The 26,819-nt window shown below is 40.0% G+C and overlaps 1 long non-coding RNA gene across 11 annotated transcripts in view; it reads right to left on the reverse strand.

Annotated features, from left to right (window-relative positions):
• The window catches only part of LOC147581273 (uncharacterized), a 276,532-nt gene that overhangs the window by 5,057 nt on the left and 244,656 nt on the right, over nt 1–26,819 (reverse strand). For 7 of the 11 annotated variants that reach the window (XR_015251616.1, XR_015251615.1, XR_015251617.1 and 4 more), the window contains 2 exons: nt 3,649–3,827; nt 279–348 (listed from right to left, as the gene is read on the reverse strand). This is a non-coding gene — a long non-coding RNA (uncharacterized LOC147581273). Of the gene's footprint in view, nt 1–278; nt 352–3,648; nt 3,828–26,819 lie in introns of all 11 variants that reach the window. The other 4 variants (XR_015251620.1, XR_015251613.1, XR_015251623.1 and 1 more) reach the window with 3 other exon arrangements.

Genomic DNA, 26,819 nt, shown 5'->3' on the forward strand with positions numbered 1-26,819 from the left:
ATTTGTTTTAAGTTCCAAAGGGAGCCAGCAGCAAAATTAATAATGGAAATAACTGAATAGGTACAGATGTAATGCTTATCACTGGCATGCAAGTTCAAGGTCAGAAGTAATCTTCTTGTATATTATTTCTATAACTGCACTTAAATCACTTCCAGGTGCTATTTGTTTTGTAGCGAACCTTGAATATGTGTTGTTAAGGTACCCAGTGGGGTAAAAAGAAATAAGGCACTCCTTCACAAATTAAGGGGAATAAAAGTACAAGAAATTATTTTGCTCACCCAACTGCGCATTTATTGGTACTTTTTTGTCAGTCAACTGAAGAAACCGGATAAGAACAATTGGCAAAACCTGCTAAGATAAAACATTAAGTACATTATTTTTTCATTCAAAATTAGGGTCTCATTAAATAATTATAATAGAAGCTTCTCCCGGAAATTCACAAAGTTTCTTTTTTTAGTTTTTCCAAAGTATTCTTGCTATGCCTGTCTTTTTCACCATAGCATCCACCAATACATTTGAGGTGCATGAGCTCTTTAAAATATTGAATTGGAGAATTTGAGAACAAAAATTACCTGGGATGCCTGCATCCAACTTCAGTTCAGGTCATGATCTTACGGTTCGTGGGTTCGATCCCTGCGTTGGGCTCTGTGCTGACAGCTCAGAACCTGGAGCCTGCTTCGGATTCTGTGTCTCCCTCTCTCTCTGCCCCTCCCCCGCTCATGCTCTGTCTCTCTCTCTCTCTCTCTCTCAAAAATAAATAAGACATTAAAAAAATTATCTACAGATTAGTAGAGCTGATGATATTCTTGTGTAGCCTGCATGAGTCACTTTTTTCAGTTTATAGATCACATCACTTTTTATTTTCTACTCCCTCCCAGTTAATTTTTGAATTCCCACAATTTTTTTATTAGAAAAAAAACATCCAGCATCACTTTAGTCAGGTTCCCTCTTACCAACTTAACTGAGAATAGTACAGGTTTACTCATTCTAGAGTGTTCCCTCTATACGAGAAGGACAGGTGGTGGGTCAGTGAGAGAGAAAAATATAGAGTCTGGTCAATGCACAAGCAATAGTGACACCAGGGTCTACTGCTGAAGCCTGGATCTATATAATCTGAACCTGTTCTTCCTAACACTCAAAGTTATTGTGCCAACGTTACCAGTACAATTTATCCCATCTCTTTTCATGAGTTTCTTCTTAGGGCACTTGGTGTTCCTTCTTGCCTACAGGTCTTTCGTTGTCCAGGACACAAGTTACTCTAACTTCAAATGTCAAAGTTCAGTCCTCAGCCCTTTGCTTCTCTAAAGTCCCAGGGATTCTTAGACAAACTTATGGATCTCCTCTTTCGGATTTAGGGAGGGCAGACTTCTTCAAGTGGTTGGAGGTCCTGGTCTGTTCTTCCCTTGGGACAGTAAAGGTCTCTCCAACCTACCTAGGCATCACTAAGAGGGGCTTCAGGTCACCCTGGGCAGAACCAAGGATATCTGCCCTAAGGTACCTCAACACAAAGAGGTCAGTGTGTTTATAAAAGGATTCTACCCTGCTCAACACCTAGTTACATGTGGCATTCCTTTGCTTTGCACAGATTCTAAAAGTCAAGGATAGACACATTCCTGGGTCGTATCTTTGCTCCAGCCTGTTCATTTTTGTGACCTTGGGCAAATCACTAAATTTCTCTGTAGAACAGACCAGGAATTTTCACCCTTCTCTGTTCAATAGCACAGAAGCTTAAAAGCTTTCTTAAACCTCAGGATTTCTTTTCACCTGAAATCTTATAAATATGAATTCTTACCGTAGTATTCTCAGGTGTTACTGAACCCTAACTTTATTTTCTGCAACCAATTTTAACGTATGACTCTGAACCCCCAATTTTTCTTATGTAGGAAACAATTTAACCAATCCCATTTAAATCTAATACGATTTGGTGATTTTCTCAGTCACTCTGAGTTGAAAATTCAGACATATTCAAGACCACTTACCTTTTTCTACTTCCTCATCTGGGGAGGGACATGATAAAATTGAACATGGTGAAATTGAAGACAGTGTTTCCAAAAGGAGGCAGGACACTTTACAATTTCACATTGGTGTCCCAGCTCTGGTAAATGCCCCAGGAGTATCTTCTCTTCTGGACACACACAGCAATGCTAAGCTCACCCTCTTCCGCTCCTTAATCCATTATTCTTTTCCCATCTCATCTGTTGCCACTTTTAATACTTATTCTAAAGGACTAAGAAAATAGGTCTTCATTCTCCATCAGCAGTGGTGTGATGGTCAATTTTATATGTCAATTTGCCTGACCACAAGGTTCTCAGATTTAACATTAGCTTTTGGTGTGTCTGCAAGGGTGTTTCTGGATGAGATGAACATTTGAGTTGGTGGATTTGGTAAACTGAATGCCCTCCACAACTTGGGTGGGCACCTCCAACCTGTTGATGGCCTGAATAGAACAAAAGGCAAAGGAAGGAAGAATTTCCCATCTTTTTTGTTTCCCTCTTTCTCCTTGCTTCAGTGGGGACATCTCATCTCATCTTCTCTGGTCTTTGGATTGGGATTTGTACCATTGGCTTCCTTGGTTCTCAGGCTTTTGAACTTATACTCATATTAACATACACCATTGGCTTTCCTAGATTGCCAGCTTGCAGATGGCAGATATCATGGAACTTCTCAGGCTGCATAATCATGTGAGCCAATTCTCATAATAAATAAATTTTCACATATATATTTATTTTATATATAAATATATGAATCTTATATATAAAAATACATAAATCTCTCTCAATAAATACAGATATAGATATAGATATAGATATAGATATAGATATAGATGATATAGATTTGGCATGTTCTGTTTCTCTAGAGAACCCTGACTGATACAAGTAGATTAAGAGAAAAGAGACCTGGACGTCCTTTACTACACTCTCCATATGACTTTGGCAATTCACTTGACTTCTCTGAACCTTTGCTTCCTCACTAGTAAAATAAAGGAATTGGATGATTTCAAAACTTCTCCCACTTCTGAAATTCTATGAACTATGAATTCCTAATGCTCAAGTGCTTGAACTCTCCCAAATCCTTTAGAACCACTCTTGTAGCTCCTCAAAAATAAGTAAGAGCACAACCACAGTCTTTAGCATTTCTACAATTTACATGCAGTTCAACCAGCCCCAAATCGCTGGGCTTGCTGCTGCTTACTTTAATCTGTTACGGTAATCTCTGGACATGAATGTTTTGCCTTCCACTCTAAAATCAACAACATGTAGTATTATAGTCACAGGATGACAACCTGGATGTGAGAATGGAAGTGCATTTGAAGTCAGCCAAGCAAGATTTGGATACTCTGAGCTCTGGAAATGACTCTCCAAGTCCCCCTGGCTTAGTCATTTAAATCTTCTGTGCCTCATTCTTACCTCCTGTAAAGTGGGCATAACAATACCTTCACTCCCTACTTAATAGGATTACCTAATAGGTGCTGAACCCCAGAAGCTGAGCAGACCAGACCTACATTCACAGTCACCTGCCACCAGATCCCATAGCTATAGGCCACCCCAGACGAGAATGCCCTTTAGTCCTGTTAGAGAAGTGTGATATTGCTGAAGGGTTAAAAATCTCATTCTTATCCCAGTTTACCTTTGCAGCTTAATCCCTTACCTGCCTTCAGACACACTCCCTAGCACCCATCTGATCAGGTGAGTATGTGTGTGTGTATAGCACATAGTATAAAATGTAGTCATTTTTTACTAGGATAGTAGTCATTTTTAGAATCTTAACACATTTGCTTTTGCCATTTGCTCCTCATTGAATGCCTTTTTCTTCAACGCATAATTATCCTGCAAAATCCAAATTTATTTTTGTTAGAAAAAGTGAACAGTCTGAGCTCCCATGTTTACATAGCTCTGATGGTAGTTTCTACACCTACTTTTATTGTGGTTATTTTTTGCACATAAATTTTTCTACTATACTTCTGTTCCTGTGGGTCACCAGATTGTGTCTTATACATTTTTATACAGCCCCAAAGCAACTAGCCTACCACACTTCACTTAAAGAACTCAGTAAATACTCAGTATGTAATTGATAAAGAATTAATGAAAACGGCTCCCAGAGCCTAAAAACCATTTCTTAGCTGTGTAGCTTGCTTGATTTTGGCCTGCCATGAGGTTCAGGCAGGGCAGAGGGTATTTCTAGACTTGCCTAAAGTAGCAGTTGTTATGTATCTGATGTCATTAAACCCATAGGCCCAGCTGCCCCAGAGTCCAGTCCATTTCTGAGCATGTCTGTTGGGCTGAAAGTAAAAATCTTTATAATAGGACTAGACATTTTTATAGCCCCTGGAGAAATAAAAGTGCTTTTTGAAGGTTATTATTTTTTTTTCTGAACAAAAGCAGTCTGTGCCTAGAACAGCCAGGAAATGTGTAATAATTAGAAAAATACTATGCTGTTCCCTTGAAATAATAATACCGATAAATGACATTTATTGAGTTTTTATCATATGCTACAACATCAGATGCATTATCTCATTTAAGCTCACGATAGGCATCATTATTATCTCAGTTTTACAGATAAGGAGACTGTGCTAGAAAAATGTCAAGTCAGTTGCTCAGGCCAGCACAACTGACAAGTGGCAGAATAAACATCTTCGCCATGACTAGAGCTCCCTATCTGGACAGAAACATTTGAAGAATTTCAAAACAAGATGGTTTCCCTATTCAGAACTCAACCTTTGGTCTCCATGATATCTGAACATGAAAATGGATAGGACTTATCACGATCGCTATACAACCTCTGTTCCGTCAGCTTCACGCTCTGTTATCTTCTTTCTGTTTCTCTCATTTTCTTTGGGGGGGAACAAAAAACAGTGAAAATGAACTTGGTTTCCGAGAGTTGTCAGCCATAGACACTAGAGGAGATCTCACAACACTCCGGAAAAACAGGACCCTGTGACTTTGTGCCAGGAATTTTCTGGGCATGACTCAGATATCAGCAGCAGTCAAGATCCAAGCAGCAAGGATGCCTGTTGTCAGCCTCTACTGGTCTGCCAAACGCTTGAGGTACAAAGTCCTTTGTGCCACTTTCCCCCACCAGGACAGGCACTAAACAGCCCATTGGTAAACCTTTCACCCATCAGGGGAGGCTGAGAGGCAGCTGCTAGTCAAGCCAGGTGCTGGAGAGCAGAGGAAGAGAGGGCCCCCGGGGGAGAGGGGCACGTGGGGTTCGTAAAACAGAAAGCAAGCCTCTTCTTCCCGAACATGCTGCACTTTTATTAAAAGGAAGCTGGGAATTCCTATCAATGAAAAGGCCACACAGCTGGCACAGAAAACATAACTAGTTGTTGAATCTTCCTCAGAAGGAACTCAGTGTGACTGAGTGACCTATAAACCATCACATCATGAAAAACTACTCCCGTTTTGTTCTACCACCTAACCCAACACTAAGGAGCTGAAAGCTGAATGCAGTGTGTGTCTCTTCTCCAAACAGCTCTGGAGGATCCCTTATGTAACTCTCTCTCGCTTGTTTTTTTTGTTTTGTTTTGTTTTGTTTTTTTTTTTTGTTTTGTTTTTACCATTATCTGAGCTCCATCTGTTACTTACCCATAAAAGATGCAGGTTTTTGTGCATTTCATGCATCTTACAGACATTGGCAACACTGCGCATTTTCCTGTTAATGCCACTCAATGGCATTTTTTTTCCCATTCCGGTAACTAGGCAGGTATCTCTTCTAATGACACTGGCAAGGCACACAATACTGAGCTAATTGCAGCATAGAACCCTCCTGCAATCCTGAGAGCCAATGACCTCACACTGAGCTGTACAGGAAAATAGAGGATAGCCTCAGCAAGAGGAGTCAGTCGAGTGTTTTACAAGAGAAGAAACTATAACAAAGAGTGTTTTCCAGATTTTTTTTCTTTCTATAATCCACTCAGGTCATATTTTATTGGTGCTCATTACCAAGGTAGAGAGTGATAAATGTGGAAACCATAGAAACATTATGGCCAAATCGATGTTGCTTCGAAACCCTAGTGACTCATGCTGTGAAACACTACATATTATCCGTCAAGATGCTTCTTGGACTTTCATCAGGAAGGCCTTTTACATGCTCCTTCTGGGTTCAAGTTCAGCCACACACTCACTAGGAGAGTGGGTGTGCATCTGAGGTCAAAGATGTTGCAAGTCAACAGGAGTTTTCCAGAACTGACAAAAACATGTTACAAATTATGACATCATCCTTGGTCAATTTCATTCAGCATAATGCCTTGAGTTATAAGGAAGATTTAAATATTCCGAAGTATTTAAGACACTTACAGTACTTGCCCCCACCTTCTCTTAAGCGGAGTTATTTGTCCCTGTTCTTCAGATAAGTACTTTCATAAGTACTCTGTTCTTCCTTAAGTACTTCAGATAAGTACTTGCATTATCAATGTAAACATAGCCATGCATATGTTAGGTTTCAATATTCTACATCTGATAAAAATAAATAAACCACGGTAGGATATTAAATTTTGTGAGTTTCCCAAACTTATGAACACATAAAGCCACGCCCCCTTTCAAAGAGTGCCATGAGAATAAGTTAAAGATTCTTCTTTTATACATAATCCTGAAAGTTATATACAATCCTGAAAGCTAAATCTATTTCTTAACTAATATATGAGATCAAAATATAACATTATATAAACACAAACTTTTGGGTAGCTGAAATATAAATGATAGTTTTAAATTTGGGGTTACTATTTTTTTTATTTTTTGGTTATAAAATTTTTTTTAATGTGTATTTATTTTCGAGAGAGAGAAACAGAGCTGGAGTGGGGGAGGGGCAGAGAGAGAGGAGACACAGAATCCAGAGCAGGCTTCAGGCTCTGAGCTGTCGGCACAGAGCCGGCCACGGGGCCCAAATTCACCAACCACGAGATCATGACCTGAGCTGAAGTCAGCTGCTCAACTGCCTGAGCCACCCACGCGCCCCTGGGTTACTATTTTTGTCAGAATCGATGATGCAAAGTGTCTGCAATGAAAGTGAATAAGGTTAAGAATTTTCAAAATAAGCATCAAATATTTATTGGCTGTGTGCAAGGTACTTATTTAGGTGAAGCTATCTCTCTGGGTTGGACCGGAAAGCTAGGAGAGTCTTGGCTAGTGCCCATGCCCGTTGCAGATTTCCATCCCGTCTCATCATCCCCTCTTCTAAGATGGCCCAATCTTCCATGACCATGACAAATCAAAAATCAGAAGACTGACTCTTCTATGTATGGTAGCTTAGAAATGTGGCCCAAGTTTGAATCATCACTTAAAACAAGAGGACATAAACATAGCTAAACTGGGATAATTTTTTTTTTTTTGCTTTTTGTATTTTAATAACACCTGTCTTTTAAAAATAGTTGCAAAAGGAATACATGTTCTGTGCAGATAACTGAAGAAGTAGAAAAATCACAGGAAAGTTCTAGTTATCTGTAATCCAGCACTGATATATAATCCTTTATTTTTGACTGCTGGGTTTTTTTTTTTTTTCATTTCTTTAAATACTGTTTTGTAAAAATAGTATCATACTCTTAACATCTTGCATTTTATTTGTTGGTTCTACATTGTGAATATGTTGTCTTAACAGTAAGCATTTTCTGTTAATACTTTCAATGACTAAATAGAACTCTGCAATAAATATACAGCAGAGTTGATATAAGCCCTTACAGAACTTTTAGACTTCTTTAAATTAACCCTTTTATGAATTATGCTGACTGAATATGTTTAATTTTGACTCCATTTTTAACTATTTACTTAGAATAGATCCCTAAAACCAGACGGTCAAAGTGCATAGACATTTTAAAGGCCTCGGGAATCTATTTTCAAATTGCCTTCTAGAATTTTACTTCAATTTACTTACTCCTCAACCATGTGTGAAAGTGACCACTGTCCCACACCCTAACCAATCCTGGGAATTATGAGTATCTTTTCTCCCTACCCATGTGACACATGAAAAGTGGTGCCATCATATGTTTCAGTTTGCATTTCTATAATGACCGTTGACATTTTTTTCATGTTTGATGTTCTTTAAAAATATAACTTGTGTGAATTGTCTGCTCATGCCTTTTGCTTTAAGATATGTAGATAGCTGTCTTTTCCTTCTCTGTTTTCTACCTTGCTGAACACACTCTGAAACATTGGCCCCCCACGCCGCCCTGTTTCTCACTTGCCCTTTAATTCTTTTAGTCTTGTGCTGTTGAAGTACAGAAATCTTCATGATAGCTCATCAAATCTCATTTGTTTTCCGTTATAATATCCACATTCTGTTCTCTTCTTCCAAAAAGCTTCCAGAGCCCAAGATACTTGTTCATATTTTCTGGTGGTTCTTTTACAGTTTTATCTCCATGTAGTTTTTAAACCCATTTTAAATGTAGGGGGTGCCTGGCTGGCTCAGTCAGAAAAGCACGCAACTCTTGATCTCAGGGCTGTGAGTTTGAACCCCATGGGTGTAGAGATTCCTTAAAAATAACATTTTAAATCCATTAAGAAAAAAATTTTTAATGCTTATTTATTTTTGGGAGGGAGACAGAGTGCAAACGAGGGAGGAGCAGAGAGAGAGGGAGACAGAATCTAAAGCAGCTCCAGACTCTGGGCTGTCAGCACAGAGGCCGATGTGGGGCTTGGACCCCAAGCCGTGAGATCATGACCTGAGCCAAAGTCCGACGCTCAACCCACTGAGCCACCCAGGTATCCCCACATCTTAAATCCATTTTAAATATATTTCGGTATATGGTAAAACACAGTGCTTGCTATCATATTTTGTAACATAGAGATTGCACATAGACAATGACTATTTTATGGCACTCTGGGGCAAACAAATGAGAATTGATTAGCCATAGAATTGATTAGCCACCCTTGTCTCCGAGAGGATGGCATCCCAGCTCATCTGTAATCCCATTCCTGGCATACCGCTGGCACTTCTGGTATAAGATAAGTAAATATATGACTTTTTGCAAAATAATCAATCATTCAAGTTATTGCATAATTCATTCTTTTCTCCACTCATTTGAAATATCGTTTTCATTATATGCTAAAAACGTGTAATCATGGGTCTTTTTCTGGTGTTTCTACTCTGTTTCATTGATCTGTGTGCCTAACCTGACATGGAGACTACCCACTTTACATTTCATAGCCTGATAATATGTTGATATCTTTGGCAATGCAAGTTTCATCTTAAGACTTTCTTTTAAAAATAGTGAGTCTTGGGGCGCCTGGGTGGCTCAGTCGGTTAAGCATCCAACTTCGGCCCAGGTCATGATCTCACGGTCCTTGGGTTTGAGCCCCACGTCGGGCTCTGTGCTGACAGCTCAGAGCCTGGAGCCTGCTTCAAATTCTGTGTCTCCCTTTCTCTCTGCCCCTCCCCAGCTCATGCTCGCACTCTGTCTCTGTCAAAAATAAATAAACTTAAACAAAACAAAAAAAAAAAAAATGGCGAGTCTCAGCTATTTGTCCTTCCAAACGAACTTTAGAATATTTCTCAAAAATCCAAATGTTTGAGGGGGATTGAATTAAATATAAATATCATTTTGGAAAGCATTGATATCACACAATATTTTGTTTTTCCATTTGGAAGGCATTTATTCAAATCATCTGTGTGACTCTCACTGAAGTTTAGTGGGTTTTTTTCCATATGGGTAGACACTTCTTTTAAGGTCATTCCTATGGATTTTAAATTTTTGTTGCTATTTATAATGATATCTTCTCTTCATTATATTTTCTAGATGGCTATTATTGGCATAAAGGAAAACTGTAAATAGTCAATTTGTATACAGTCACCAGACCATTAAATTTGGTCCATCTGCTTTGCCATATTCCATATGTGAGGACACCATTATGGAGGAAAATACTGTCCTCTGATAAGAGTCTTGGGAATTACAGCATAAACTTTGAGTATAATTCCACATTGTTTGAGTGGCTTCTTATTTTTAAAAAAATATACTTGTATAAATGGCATTCCACTGAAAGAATCACAGAATATTCTTTTCATTTTCTCGGTTTGATTTCAGCTTCTATATCTAAAATTGTTATAAGATACATTCTTTAAAAAGCAAAAGGTATAAAGGCTAAAATATTCAGTATACTTATTTCAGAATTTATAGGCATTTAGTTTCTTATTAAAAAAAAAAGGTTTATAAAAAAACCTCCCTGCCTATTGTATTTCCCCCAATTATTTCCACACTCAATAGTGATCTCACCGATGGTGCTTGTGATGGCAAGAAAAAGATATGATTAGAGCCAAATGGGAGAATTTTATAAGCAAATACCCTTTTCCTAAGGTAGTAACATCACTTATAAAATCAAAGATTTTAATGAAACCTTTCAAAGGATAAAATCAAATCCTCGAATAAGGAAACATACAGCTTTAAGTTATTTCTTCTTCCAAAATTGGTGTCTACAGAAAGAGGTTGAGAAGGTTGTGAAATGCTATCACCATCTTGCAGAGGGGTGAATATCTTCCAGGTTTGCAGATGTTATGTTTCAGAGAAAGGGAGAGAAATCAGCAGATCTTTGAGTTTTCCTGGGACTAGACTAAACAGATTTTGAAACTGGTTACGCTCAGCTACTTCAGGTGCATGAAAACTGCTCTCGGGCTTTATTGAATTGCTGGTTAATACACAGGAACTAAATTAGGCCTATAATTTCAGATGTCCTTTTTTAATGACTCATTTTTCCCTCAATAAAATTGGCAACAGAGACCTGCACAGTTCCTTTGACCACTTCTGATCTGTTTTGTCGAGTCATGTGACACAGTCCAGCGTTGCCAGATATAGGCTGCCATTCTCTACTGGCGTTTTCGTGGAAATAAGATTAGAGAAATGTAGCCTGAGCAAACCCAGGGAGGTTTGCAGCAGACATAAGGGACGGCATCAATCCTCCACCAGAAGGTCTCACGTAGGACGTTTTCATTGATAGTGCAGACTCTATTAGTGTATTAAAAGATGAAGTACATTTCTTTTCTGGTAAAAGTCTTCTCCTTTGGCATCGGCCGTCTTTACTGTCCTCAGAACCTCCTAAAAGATTCAGATCTTATCTCTTCCTGAGACTGCAGGAGAGCTTCTGAGATGAGATAGGGAAGTTAGGATTAACTGAGTTGAAGTCACGTAAAGAACTTGCAAAATGTGCTGAGCACAAGGAAAAAAACTCTAATCATCCCTCTCAAAGGAACAAAAGAAAAGATAACCATCACCCTTATTCTGGCATTTACTCCTTGAAGCCAATGTATATTTATTGGTTAATGTACTCAGATAGACTGTACTCATGAATATTCAACATTTAAAGACAGACAACAAAGGGACAGATATATAAGCTTGTCAAAGGAGTCACATTGTGATATGCTGAATAAAAGCCACCTTGGTGATAACCCATTTCACGCATATATACACCCCTCTGCTTTTAGAAGAGAAAAATGGGGTCACCTGGATGGCTCAGATGTTTACGCATCTGACTCTTGGTTTCGGCTCCGGTCATGATCTTGCAGTTTGGGAAATAGGACCAAGTCAGGTTCTGTGCTGATGGCATGGAGCCTGCTTGGGATTCTCTCTCTCTCTCCCTCTCTCTCTGCTCCTCCCCTGCTCTCAATCTCTCTCAAAATAAACAAATAAATTTTAAAAAAGAAGAAAAAAATGAAGAGGCCTAGACAAACCTACAAGGTCAAGGGAATACATGCAAAGTGTCATTAATTTTTTTAAATTCAATTAATAACTAAATGAAAAGATATAAGAATACTTTTTCAAACTGATGCTAGCTGTTTAGGAAATAAAAGTGACTTTTAAATATATGATAAGATTCTCATTTTCATTCAAAGTGAAAAAAAAGAAAAATAAATAAATAGGATAACATTTTGTATGGATTAAGTTAGCAACAATTTTTTTTTTTTTTAAGTTAAATAACATGCCCATTGACCAGGGTATGGGAAACTGGCATCCTTATTTTTTGCTGTTGTGAATATATGTTCATGGAAGTTTTATAGAGAGCAATTTGGCCATATCTATCAAAATTACAGAGGCAGCCTAACATTTCAGTAAGTTCTAATTTTAAGAAATGATTCTACTGACACACTCCCACTCATGCGAAATGTCTTTGAACAAAGATATTAATTGAATCATTGCTGGCAATACCAAAACCAAAAAACAAACAAAAACCTTGGAAACAACTTAAGTATGCATCAATAGAGGGCTATAAAATACATATCTTTGACTTATAGATATGAACAATGAAATATAGCTTCTAAGAAGGATAAGGCAGACAACTATGTACAAATTCATCAGATACAATTTTAAGGACAAAACCAAAATGTAGAATAATGGGCAAAATATAATTCTGTTTCCTCATATAGGCCTATCGGTGCACAGATTAGCTCCAGAGGGATACATATAAAAGCAACAAAAGTGGTTACATATGGGGATAAAAATGAGAAAACGTTTAAATTTGTATCGTGCACAGATGTTACCCAGAGCAAATAATAATAATGATGATGATGATAATATAATTAAAGAGAGAAAGCAAGAGAAAAAGAAAGAACATAAAAATAATTCTGTGTACAATCAATTCAACATGAGTAAAGTGCGTACTGTATGAAAGGCAATAGGCCTTTATTGGTAATTATTCACTCCGTTTTTTTTTTATAGGATTTTAGATTGTAAAGCATTTTCCCAAAACTGATGCCAAGAGATCTATGGTCCAAAACTTGGACCCACGCTGACTCCTCACCTAATTGTGAGGAACTCATTTTATCTTTTTATGCTTTTATGTCTAACTCTTTGTACAACAACTATACGACTTCTATCCTTCTATCTTTTCAAATCAAATGTAATGCTGAAAAATAAAGCACAGAACAGAATGATTTAGCTTTTTTAGCAAGCCTGCTCCATGTTCCTAAACATGGTTTCCCTAGAATCCTTGGAAAAGGGGTAGCCTGTTTGAATGTTAATCTTTTTAATTCAAAGAATTATTTTATAAAACCTTTTTCTTCTGCTTTCTCTGGTTTGAGTTCATCTATTTTAGCGACTTCTGGTCTCATTTAGGTTTTTGTTGTCAGGTTTTATTTAGCTCCTGCTGCCAATGCAGTGAGTTATTCAACCTTTTAACCATTGCCAATCTCATCCATGCGACTACCATGTGCCTGTCCAGTCACTCCCTGAATTACCCTGGGTACTCTGTTTACATCCAGTTCCCCCATAATTTCCTTTCAGATTTCCACCAAGCCAGGCTCTGTCTCAGACCGTTGTTAGTTCTGCTGAGGCTAGGAGCTGCTGTCAGCTCTGATTAGGTTCTATTTCCCACTACAAGTATATTGTGGAATGTGCTTCCATAATAAAATTTAGTCTGAAATAGACTGTGTGCTAAAGGTCAAACTAAAATAGCCTTTGGCTTTCCCCTAGATTCTAAATTGATGTTCTAGTTTAGGAAGCTCCTCGCTTATGTTTGTTTGCAGCATGGCATAGCATTAGTGGAAAAGAGTTCTGCTCATCCCCCCATCTAGCCCCATTGTCTTCTGGTAGCTTCACTTGGAATGGTTGGATTCTGGGAGTCGGAGATCCTTGCTCTAGGATTTGGTAATCGGGGTCATTGTACCTCCTTGTTAAAGCCTCCACTGATATCTTTTCCCTTGATCGTATATGCTGTCCTCCTTCCTGTTGGTTACTATGTAGGCTTTTACTCTTAGGTTAGTCCTTCATACACTTATATAACACTAGTACCACAGGGGAATGGGGCAGCTCTTTAGGTACTGATTTACAAGGTATAACCAAGACCGTGGTGAGTTCCCAGGGATTAGAGTAGAAGTGACTCTAAATTAACAGGTCTTTATTAAGTACCTATTACCTAGCCTCTAAGAGCATTTAATATAGTTGGGGAGATGAGACACTGACCCATGAATAGGTTATGGAAAGCAGTAAATGATGATTACCAAATAAATGGGACATAAACTTAAAAATCTTGGCAGGACATAATCACAGCACAGTCACCTCCAGCTTGGATAAGCATGGAAGAGTTCTTGGACAATATCAACCGAGTTTTCAAGGATGGGAAAGATTTAAGACATTGAAGTGAGGGAAGAGACACTACCGATGGAAGATAAGGAATAAACCAAAGAATAAAAGCAGTAACAAACTATGAAATAGGTTTGGGGTACAGTGAGCACGCACACTGGCTGGAATGGAGGTGTTTTGGAATGTAGGTCATAGAGCTTGCCATACCCAGAGGACCCCTTCTCTTGGAAACTGACCAGCCTACCGCCTCCTGCTTAGGCAAGAAGCCCTAACCTGCCTCCCTTTTTTATAACTTGGACAAGTCACTCAAAAGCAACCCAATTACCACTCCGATAGTGTCCTGGTAAAACAGCCCTCTGCCCAGAAAAGGTGAGAGTGCTTAGCTACATTATGTATACCAACCTCCTTTGGAATTTGAAACTTTTCATGTGATAGCAGAGGGAAGCAAAGAGAAGGTGACAGGCAGACCAAACACGACATGATCCCTCATCCACTACCTTAGATCTTGAGTCTCTGTTTCCGGCATCCACAAGAAGCCAGGTATCCCAGTGGTTCCCACAAGAGATAAGTAGGCGAAAGCTTATGAGGCAGGCCTTGGGACGTCAGGCTCTTTCCCTGGGAATTTATGGAAATATCCGTAATGCCTCAGCTCCTACATCCCCACGGCCAGAGAAAGTGGGCTACCGTGGCGTGAAAGAGGCCTCTCTGCCTTTCAACTTATGAGGCTTCTTTCCAAGTTTGCAAATTGCAGGATTTAATGTGTTTATAAATAGCATTACCTGGAGGAGATACATATACCTTCATCTTTACTTAGAGAGACACTATAGCATAGGGGTTAAACTCTAGCACCTAAGGGTTTGGAATGAAATGGCAGCTTCCCTACGAACCAGCTGTTTAACCCAGGGCAGGTTCCCTTGTCTCCGTGCCTCAGATTCCACATCTAAAACCAATGAGGAGGATGGTGATAGTTGCATCTACTTCTTAGGGCTGTTACAGGACTTATATACAGTGCTTACGACAGAGCGCATAGTAAGAACTACATAAGCGTTGTTAAATAAATGTAGCATCTTTTTATTTCCAAAGAGTCCATAAAAGTACAGTGGGTCGCACAGATTTGTTTCCCATCCCAGGCCCCTGTGGACTTAGGTAAAACACTAAGCATCTTTTTCGTAATGAATACATGATATGATGGCATAGGAGTCCTGTTTGGGGAGCTTGCTAGCAGAATAAATAAAGAGAGAACTTTTTGAAAAGGACTCTAGGATTTCTTTCTTCTCACAACGCTGAACAGCAGGGAGAGAAAACTATAAAACCTTGTGTGGAGAATGCGGGCGCCATCGGTGGACAGCAGTTCCAGGATGCCACAGTCACTCCTGCATCTTCCCCATGTCTGGGTGGGAAGGGATATGCCACACGGGCACATCTGAGTTGCAAAAAGGCAGGAAGAGCGGTGATTCAGAGGTTACAGCAACAAGACATTTTTAAGAAGTAGCCTTCATCAAGCCACTTTTTAAAAAAAATTTTATATGTTTATTTATTTATGAGACAGTGTGAGTGGGGAAAGGGGCACAGAGAGAGGGAAGCAGAAGATCCGAAGCAGGCTGACGGCAGCAAGTCCCATGTGGGGCTCGAACCCGCCAACCGTCGGAAGCCGGAAGCTCAACCGACTGAGCCACCCAGGCGCCCCTCAACAAGGCATTTTTTAAGAATCGCATGTTATTTGGAATTCTCTAAAGCAGAACAACAACAGCGGTATCTAAAACGTATGCCTTGCAGGCTGACAATCACTGTCTGGGCCTGACTCTGCCGTCACCCCATGATAGGGGACCCTAAACTGGACACTTGGGGCCCTGCAACTATGGAAAGAGGGAAGAACTTGAGAGCACAAGGCAGTGATCAGAGGTTTCCAATGGTGATAGGGCTGACAAAATCTTAGAAGTGCCAGTTTTGTTTCTTTTTTTTTTAAGTTTATCCATATATTTTGAGAGAGAGAGAGAGAGAGAAAGAGAGAGAGAGAATCCCATTCAGGCTCCATGCTGTAAATGCAGAGCCTGACATGGGGCTCGATCTCATGAACCCTGAGATTATGACCTGAGTGGAAATCAAGAGCGGGACACCGAACTGATTGATCCACCCACGCACCCCAGAAGTGCCAGGTTTCCAATCTCATCGAACACACTTGAATGTCACGCGGGTCCGACTTCCTCTCCAGGCCCCCAGTGGGATGCTTTTCTGACTTTAGATCCATGTTAGCCTCTTTGTGTTCTTACACATCCAGCATCTAGCAAAACCTCACTTCTCGAGCATATCTCACCCCATCCCCATCTGTGCTCTCAAGGCATCCATCGTCTCGGCCTTCACCTTGCTGATCAAAGCAAGATCTTTATTTCCCTGAATCTGCTCTATCTTAAACCCTCCTTCCTCTCCTGTTTTCAATTGCCCACAATCTATTCAAAACACTTGAAAAGACTTCATTTTCCCAAGCATCACTTTGTCACAATATTTCTTTTCTTAGAATTCTACAGGGACGCTTGGGTGGCACAGTCGGTTAAGCGTCCGACTTCAGCCAGGTCACGATCTCGCGGTGCGTGAGTTCGAGCCCCGCGTCAGGCTCTGGGCTGATGGCTCGGAGCCTGGAGCCTGTTTCCGATTCTGTGTCTCCCTCTCTCTCTGCCCCTCCCCCGTTCATGCTCTGTCTCTCTCTGTCTCAAAAATAAATAAACGTTGGAAAAAAAAAAAAAGAATTCTACAGTTGCTCTTTATTGCTTCCTGAATCTCATTAAAATCTGACTAGGGGTTTCATTGCCTTCCAGATGTTGGACACCTCCCTCCCACCCTCCCATTTTATTCCGACCCTAACTGCCTGTCTGCTATCACCACACATTCTGCTGCCATCAGAATTTCATGTGTTGTCCTTCCCCTCATGCCTGGTCACATATGCTGCCTCTTCCATATGAATACACCTGCCCCCCCCCCCCCCCCCGCAACTTGCCCAACCATGACTTTAAAAATCCTCAGGATGATGGCTTTCCTTGGAAACTCGCTTGTAATTATTCTTCCCAGACAGTAAATCATTTTTCTTCTTCCTCCTCAATTCCTGAGAACCCTGCCATTATGAACATAAAGGATGATGGGGAAGATAATGGTCATAACTTTGATGAATAAAATAGTAGCCACAGCTTACATTTGGGTGGGAGTTTGCAATTTGCGTAGCAATTTCTGATACACACACTTACAGTGTTGTTATTACAATCTCTATTATTTGATTAGCAGAAACTGAGTCCTAAGCTTGTTTCTTCCTCACATCTTCCTACGTTTTACATAGTGCTTTTACGTTCGTGCAGTCATAGAAAGCTAGATAGAAAAACTGAGCTTTTCACTGCATCGTTTTAGAAAATAATTTCCCCTACTAGTCCTCCTGTTTTCTCCCTTTCCAAGTTGGGCTGGTAAATAATTTGCCACCCCCTTCCCTCTATCAGGAAAGCTTTGAGGATTAGTGATAAAATTAGGAAAAGGACTCCTTTTACAAAACCACCAAGGGAAGAAATGGAATTGAAGAGATTTGGAGCCCAAAGAGGTACCCAGACTGGGCATATTCTCCCGTTCCCTTCCTATATCCATCCCAGCTTTAAGGATATGAACTAGGCACAGCAAAAGAAAGAATATCCCAGAACCCTGGAATATTTATCCTAAAAATCAAGGCATACACTGGCCTGTACTTAAGTTGACCAATAGGTTTGGCAGAAAAATCCTTCAATGGTACAGAATTAACTGTGCACATAATCCAGGCCCCCGAGGCAACTTCCAACTAAATTTTCATCATTTCTACAAGCATTGAAACCTATTACTTTAAGGAGAAAAGCTCTCAGGAAAGATAATCTTGGTTTTGCATTCCTAAATCAGCACTCTGAAACAACATGTTTTCTCTATTTTGGTGTTTATTGAGAAATGTTAATATTCTGAGTATTGTTTGTTTTTCCCCCCTAAACTACTGATTTCTTCCTCCCATAATTCTGCAAAATATTTCACATGCAATGCCATGAGACGCCCCTTTCGGAGAACAGAACCATCTTGCCCAGCTGCCAATTATTGCCACTCTTGGCATTTTTACAATGTTCTGCCCTTTTCATACTTTATGCTTTTTCAGAAAATGCTTTTTTTTAGGGCAATGTAACTGGACCCAAGGTATATTTAAACATTATGAGAGCTTATCATGATCAGGGGAAAGTGAACAACTCTGGTAGAGGATAAAGGAAAAGGAAAAGGTAATCCACACAAAACGAGCATAGACATGGTGCCTGATGTGATGATGGGTAATCTACTTTACCTTAATTGCATGGTAAACATTTGATTTTGGAAAATTTGAAAGAATGGTACAATAAACACTTACATGCTCTTTACTTATACTCACTGATTGTTAAAATTTCACCCCATTTGCACGCTCTCTGTCTCTATTTATCTATATTATATATAGATAAGATGAAATGTATGCCTATATAGAGAGAGATATATATTGAGAGAAAGACATATATATGTCTGTCTGTGTCTGTGTCTGTGTCTGTGTGTGTGTATATACATAGAGAAAGAGAAATACATACATTATGTATGTGTGCATATATATATGTGGCATGTAATATATTTATACTTATTATATATTAGAAATATATGCATATATATATAGCGATATATTTTTAAGTAAGTTGTAGATGTCATGACACTTGACCTCTAAATACTTCAGCACTCATCTCTACAAAACAAGGATGCTCGTCCACAAAATCTCTGTACTGTTCACACTCTCGTTATTAGTGATGTCATGTATGATCTCTCGGAAATATCTCAATTACAAGATCACTTGTGACTTCTCAACTGTAAAAACACATTTTCTCACGTAATTTGAAGGTAATATAGGATGGAGGGTGCCACTTTGAGAATATCTGTTTCATCAACAATGTTTCACCTGACTATTTCAGCATCCATTGGTGACCCTGAATCAGTTATTACAAGAATATTATTTCCCCAGAAGTTGCACTACTAGGCATTTATCCATGGGATACAGGTGTGCTGTTTCGAAGGGACACATGCACCCCCATGTTTATAGCAGCACTATCAACAATAGACAAAGTATGGAAAGAGCTCAAACGTCCATCAACAGATGAATGGATAAAGAAGATGTGGTATATATATATATATATATACACACACACACACACACAATGGAGTACTACTTGGCAATAAAAAAAAATGAAATCTTGCCATTTGCAATTACATGGATGGAACTAGAGGGTATTATTCTAAGCTAAATTAGTCAGTCAGAGAAAGACAAATACCATATGACTTCACTCATATGAGGACTTCAAGAGACAAAACAGATGAACATAAGGGAAGGGAAACAAAGATAACATAAAAACAGGGAGGGGGACAAACCATAAGAGACTCTTAAATATGGAGAACATCAGAGGGTTACTGGAGGGGGTTAATTAGCACTATATGCTAATTAATTTGGATGCAAATTAAAAATAAATAAATAAAATAAAAAAATATTATTCCCATTTTACTGATGAGGAAACCAAGCTGTGCTTTCTTCCTATTAACCAGCTCATGTGTGGCTGAGCCAGCCTTCAAAACTAGTCAGGGCCTCAGACTGATAATTAGCTGGTGTCTGGGGTCATGATGTCCCATTACGTTCATGATAAGATTGGTTCCAATTCCAATGCCACATCTCAGGAAACATCCATTGCCTTTATTAAGATTCCTGTAACTCTGTCTGGGACTTACGTTCTTGTGGATACTCTGGTTCCAGCTTCCTGGCCCTGATGAATTAGTTTTCTTATTCCACACTAACCCAAATGTTGAGCCCACTTTCTTCCTTTGATTTCTATACATAAAGAGCTTCTGTGTGGGTAGCAGACTTCACTGAAGGTTTGTAGAGATATTAAAGAAAGGACAAGGTTTACTTTACCTCTCCACCAAGAATCTGGAGTTGAACATTAGATATTTCTATTCTTAAAAATGATTTGTCTTGCCTCCATGCTCCCAGTCTCACCTACCAAGCTTCTCTCTATTTCACCTCTAATGAACACAAAGATTAACTTCCTTGCATATGTTTATGGAAAATAATTCAACCATAATTCCCCCTTCCTTACAGTAAACTGCACTGTGCCTGCCTCCCAATGTGTATACCAACTCAGCCAAGCTTTAATGACACTTGGTCAAGTTTTGGTTCAGCTTTTGGCTTCCACTTCTCTCTTAGTCATTCTGAGGAAGATGTAAGGGGGTAAAAGTCGAATTCTTATTTTACAAGAGCTTAGAAACATCAACCAATTAGCCTAAGACCCTAAAATAAGATCAGACCCTAGCTTATGATACACTTTTAAGTTTCCTTTGGTGTAAAACACTAACTAAAATAGGTCAACAGGAGGAGTGCCAAGAGGTTGACAGCTTCAGTTGAAACATCGTTACCTGTTGGGTTTTGGACTTACTGTAACTGGTTTGGGACTATGCATGGTGTTATGCTTTCCTATAGAAGAAAGTGGCCCTTACATATGTGAAAAAGAGTAAGAGGTAGGGAAATTTTTTATAGTGACCTTATAGAGTAAATATAGCTATTTGGGAAGCAATGTCAAACTAAATGAATTATTTTCTGCCTTTGCAAGAATCAAGACAAGATCTTAGAAGAAGAGAGAGACACCAGATGTCTCCAGGCCAGACCAAAATCTCAACTATGTCCTGATTTAACATAAGACAAAAGAAAGTCACTCAATACGTTAAGAAAATTTGCAAAAGTTGCCTTAATTTTGTGAATTTTTTGGAATGTTTTGTGAGGTTAGTCATTTTTCAAGCACTCTTTTTTTCTGTCACAAAGACTAATTCAGAAAAAAAAATATCAGAACTTCAGGCAACTTCTGTGCCTGTGTTCAAAATTGTACATATATCCAAGGAAGCTTTTATGGGTGTTAAATATTAATATATTTTATTCAAGTGATATTGCCAAAATGTTCCCCAAGCAGAACCCATTCCCAAAACAACCGGATTTTCCCCCAAACAGCCACTTACTCCAGCCTTTTCTTTTACACTTTTCTAACTTTGGGGTATCAGACCATGAAGCATCGAGTTTACCTCACACACAACCTCTCATTGTTTTGAAATCAAGAACAAAAATGTTGATTTCTATATTCTACCTTGGAATAGAAGGGAGTACAAAAGATTTTCCGGTAGGTTTCTCCATCCGCTTGTCCCAGGAGAGCAAACACAGCTTGTGAAAAGGACAAGGCCTCTGGTTCTCTTTGCAGAACCCTGAAAGATGTCAGCACTTTGCTCCCTTGTCGAGACCCTCTGCCCACAGCTCCTCCCTCCTGGTTCTTGCATCTCCGCTTTTTCCAACCATTGACTCCTTGTCGGTTTGAAAGAGTTTTCTGCCTTGTGGACAGGCCTGTGCCAGAGTTAATAAAAGTTTCGCCACTGCTGTGCCTCCCTCTGCTGATGCCATCTCAAGAGAAAAAACTCAGACAAGAACTGTTTCTCTCAGGAGAAAAGAGAAGCCAAGGAGAATTAAGGTAAATTGAAGGCACTCATTTTTGAAGATTTCTGCTGCCAGGATCAAGATGAACGGCTCCCCCCATCGGTGTCCTCCTCTTGTAATGATTGTTACGATCTCCTGTGGACAGACCTTCTCCATTTTTATCTACGCCTGGCTTCCAGAAATTATGTGGATGCTAAGGAAATGGTGGAAAGAGCGTGGGAACAAGTCCAGGGTCAGCCAGAAGGATGTCTTTGAGAGACTAGGGGAGAACGTGTAAAGAGGTGTCAGTTTCTCGAAGGGGAATTTCAGAAAGGGAAGTAAGAATAGGCAAAAAGCTGGAGAGATGCTGGTTTGCCATTGGTAACAGAATTCAGATCGTTCTAGGGAACCAGAGGCCAGCACTTATGCTAAAGGAAGGTTATATTTTCTTTGCCGAAAATAAAACAAATTATGAACATTTTCCAAAAAAAAAAAAAAAAATTTAAAGGAATCCATTCACCTAATAAAAAGCACACATCTAATTATCAAATTACGATACTGTGACATAGCAAATAATAGTTCAGAATTTTTTCAAGCTTGGTATGAGCTAGGCATTATTTAAGTGCATTGCTTGGACTAGTCCTATTTTCTAGATGAGGAAACTAAACTTAAGAGAAACAACTGGGGAGCCTGGGTGGCACAGTCTGTTGAGTGCCTGACTTCAGCTCAGGTCATGATCTCATGGTTGGTGAGTTCAAGCCCCACATCGGGCTCACTGCTGTCAGCATGAAGCCTGCTTCAGAGCCTCTGTGCCCCTCTCTCTGCCCCTCCCTTGTTCACTCGTTTTCTCTCTCTCTCTCTCTCAAAAATAAATAAACATTAAAAAAAAAAAAAGAAACAACCTGCCGAAGTGTCCAAATTTACATGGTTGTAAAACTCCACAACCAACTGCAGACCCTACGCTCTAAAGCTGGACTAGCCAATAGAGGAAAACTCCAAAAGAAAGATTTGGGTCTATGAGGAATCAAGGATCATACAATCCGAATATCCTATCTATGGTTCTACCAGATCCTCTAAAATGGATTTCTGGTTAATTTCATTGGTGCCACTTTTAGGTGAGCCAAATACAAAAATAAATAAAAATAATAAAAAAGATGGGGCGCCTGGGTGGCGCAGTCGGTTAAGCGTCCGACTTCAGCCAGGTCACGATCTCGCGGTCCGTGAGTTCGAGCCCCGCGTCGGGCTCTGGGCTGATGGCTCGGAGCCTGGAGCCGGTTTCCGATTCTGTGTCTCCCTCTCTCTCTGCCCCTCCCCCGTTCATGCTCTGTCTCTCTCTGTCCCAAAAATAAATAAACGTTGAAAAAAAAATTAAAAAAAAAAATAATAAAAAAGAATAAAAAGATCGCCAAGAAAGGGTAGTGAAGATAGGTAGGAAGGTAAAGAGCTAGCCAGCTGTTCTCCCATGGCCACGGATGCTTTTGACCAAAAGACATCAACACACAGTGGGGAAAAAAAAAATGACTAAAAGTGTTGGCCCAAGACAAGAGCATTGCAAACTTGCCGGATTGTGAAAATGTTCACTTTAGGCACCATTTGTGAGACAAAGAGAGAACAGGGAGCCTCGGGAAAACCAAGCTGCCTCAGTCTCCCTAGAGGGAAGAGTATGGTAACTCCTTGGTGCCACTCACAAGTTGCAGAGTCTTGACACTGTAACTGGAGCATTAAAGTGGAAATGCATATGAGGCTTTTAACTGTTTCCAGATCCCTGCTTCATTTAAGCCTTCCAGGGTAAGTAAACACCAGTGACACTTTCCAATCAAACTGGCAAACGTTTTATCTTTCTGTTTGCTTACAGTCAACAGTTTGTCTTCAATGTTTCAGCCGGATCAGTTTTCAGAAATAGGACCTTGGAGAATCAAGGCCTTTCACCTTGCATTAATTCCTCTGCCTGCCCAATAACAGAAAAAGCAGTGTACTGCTCTGGAGCCCCACTGCAGATAAATTAGCTAATGTCTGTGGAGGGTAATGAAGATTAAAATGGTGCGTATACAATTGTCATGAATAATGAACGCATTAGCTGTATGTCGTTACTTCAAACACACGTATTACAGCTTATCGATTAGGAAACCTCTGACATTTTACTAGGTGATGGCTCAATTTGAAAAGGAGACTCTTTTGAAAAATGACCGACTAACTTTAAATAAGATTCTAAAATAATTTTAATGTCTCAAACCATTAACTGTTTATTTAGGGATCCCATTTTCTATAGCACTCATTATCTGCCGGGTCATTTTGAACTGTTCATAAAAGGATTTCAAATAGGAGACAGTTTTTTTTTTTTTTCTTTTTTTTAGTCAGGCTAATAAGAGCCCTTCTTGAAATTTTTTTCAGAAAACTGGGGAACATAGAAAAAAACAAATAGATCTGAGTTAGGGACTCCTACCCACTTGTTAGACCTCCTAAGTCTTCCTGCCACGGTCATTTAGCCTAACCACAGACATGATCCTATTTAAAACAAAAAAAATTTTAATGTTTACTTATTTTTGAGAGAGGGAGAGACAGAGTGCAAGCTGGGGAGGGGCCGAGAGAGAGAGGGAGACACAGAATCCGAAGCAGGCTCCAGGCTCTGAGCCGTCGGCACGGAGCCTGACGCGGGGCTCGAGAACTCAGGAACCACGAGATCATGACCTGAGCCGAAGTCGGACGCTCAACCCACTGAGCCACCCAGGCGCCCCAGACGTGATCCTCTTGATGCACTTCTTCCCAGCTATGCCCCCCGTCAGCTTGCCCCCCCTCCCCCATGTAACTATCCGATCCATCCCAATCCAAATATCTGGATCCATGATGAATCGTTTAGATTTTGTTTGTGGTTTACGTGACTAATCACTCAACCTATGGTAATGGATTCTAGAGTAACCACACGTAACATCTTCACCTTTTCACCTGGCGCCTCCTTGTAACAGGATGTCTGTACCCGAATGTCCGTGTGCATCCCAGAGACTGTCAGCACCGTCACTGTCTTCTCGACGTCTACTGATTCCGTGACCCGTCCGTTCTCATGACTGTATGCATCCTCTGTGCTCACCTCAAACCCTCCCTTTGGGCTGCTTCACTTCTTTATTTATTGTGCAAACTGTAAATCTGTGATGACATGTCCTTTGGCACTTTCACTGGATGAGCTTCTTTACTAGAAAAAATTTTAAACTAATCTGTTCTCTGCGGCTGCTAGTTGGGAATTTTATCATTCTGAGAGACAGAACCACAAAAGAGAAAGCCAGTGAGAAAGAGAAGCTCAAGTGATTCATGTCTGAACAAAATCCTAAAATAAGCAAGCTTTCCAAACGTGCATACAATTTCTACTGCATCTGTATGTCCAGCACGCGGCAGTGAGTTGCATGTTCTGCTTATCTCGACTACCACAAGGCATATTAAAAATGGCTCCAGATCTTGCCACTATTTCCACTAATTTTGACGATGCCGGTGCAGTGTGGCAAGACAGGAGTCCTTGCGGAGAGAGAGCTAGAATGTCTCCGGCAGATAAACTGGAGGATCTGCCTCTTAGACCCTACCATTGGCCATTTCTAAAGGCAGGGCTGAGTCTGGAGCATTGGAGGTAGAGGTGAGGGAAACAAGGTGGAACTTATTTATATAGGATTCATAGGGGAGCAAAAAAGTTTTCTACAGAACGTCTTCAGCTGAGAGGGAAAATTTGAAAAAGCTGTTTCTTTATCTTGGTGTTAAGTGAACTTCTTAGGGCAGAAATTGTTAATTTTGGCTTCTATGGAACTCCTGATGGTTCTTGGAGGAATTCTGCAGTCGGACACAGAATCATGTGGTGTCTACTCGGTAAGGTATTTCAATAATAGGATTTGTGGGGCACCTGGGTGGCTTAGTCAGGTGGGTGTCCAACTCCTGATTTCAGCTCAGGTCATGATCTCACAGTTCATGAGATCAAACCCTGAGCTAGACTTTTCACTGAGTGTGGAGCCTGCTTGGGATTCTCTCTCTCCCTCTGTCCCTTCCCTCTGCTCTCTCTCCCTCTTCCTCAAAAAAAAAAAAAAAAAAAAAAAAAAAAAAATATATATATATATATATATATATTACACACACATATATATATAGAGGAATAACCCTTTTGACTGTCACAAAAGAGGCTTCGATCTGGTTGTTGCTTGTTGTTGTTATCTCTGAGAGCAGAAATTCATAATTTTGTCATAGAACTTTGCTCCTTACATCCAGGTATAGATTTATTCTCTGACAATTTGTCAATTTCATTGACTTATTCTGACCTCTGGGTGGCAGCAGCTCTAATCTCGCTCATTCCCCCAAAGAGAAGAAAAGAGCTGTGTGTACATTATAAAAGAGAGAGAGAATGAGCCTCAGGTCTTGACGAAGCAAAAGCAGAAAGCCAACATTCCATGTCATGCCTATGGAGGCATGAGATGAATAGTGCCTACGGAATACCGGGGACAGACGGCCCGTGCTTAGTGTGACATATTTGCCACCTACTCATTCCAAATCTCTCAAAATTCATTGCGATTTTTGGGTTGTCGTCCTGAACTTGAACTTAATATTTGCTTAGGACATGTTATTTAATCCCACAGAAGATAACCGCTGCTTCTGAGGAGAAGCCGGAAGTGTTAGCAGATGAGCAGGAGGGACCAAAGACAGACTCGAATTCCAGTTCTGCTATGTCCTTGCTATGATCTTTCCGAACTCCCTTTCGGTAAGGCTGGTAAAGTGGGACTGTTTAGATTGTCACAAGTCCTTGCGGAAAATATGCAGTTTCTTTCCCTGCCAGTTCCCTACAGATAGATCTTCATTCGCCTTGTGCCCCATCACGCACGTTCAAAGTTCCTCTATAGATCAGAACTGCCTGGATGACCCACTTAAATGAAATTTGCCAACTCTTATTGATCACATAAACTCCACTTTCTACGTCTGGTTAAAAAAAAAAAAAAAAAACCAACACTGGATTTGTATTCTTAGACACATTGCTGAAAGTCTTAGTAATAAAACTCCTTTTAAATTTTCAATCAATAAGTAGAGCTGTATCACCTCCCCAATTATCCAGGAAGTTATCTGGTGAGCCTGCTAGGTTTAAAGTGTACTAGATGGAAGAGAGCAGAGAATCCCTGGGCAGCAGCAGAAGTAACAGTCCCTGGGAACTTATTAGAAATGGGGATTTGGGGGACCCTCTTCAGAACCACTGAGTCAAAAACTCTGGGGTGGGGTCTAGCTGGCTGTGTTTTAACTAGTCCCTCCTCCCGCCTCCCTCCCCCCCCACCCCTGTAATTTTGATGCTTGCTAAAGTTTGAGAACTGG

Source organism: Puma concolor, chromosome B2 (assembly GCF_028749965.1).
Source record: "Puma concolor isolate L17-30 chromosome B2, mPumCon1.1.hap2, whole genome shotgun sequence".
NCBI classification, from domain to species: Eukaryota; Metazoa; Chordata; class Mammalia; order Carnivora; family Felidae; genus Puma; species Puma concolor.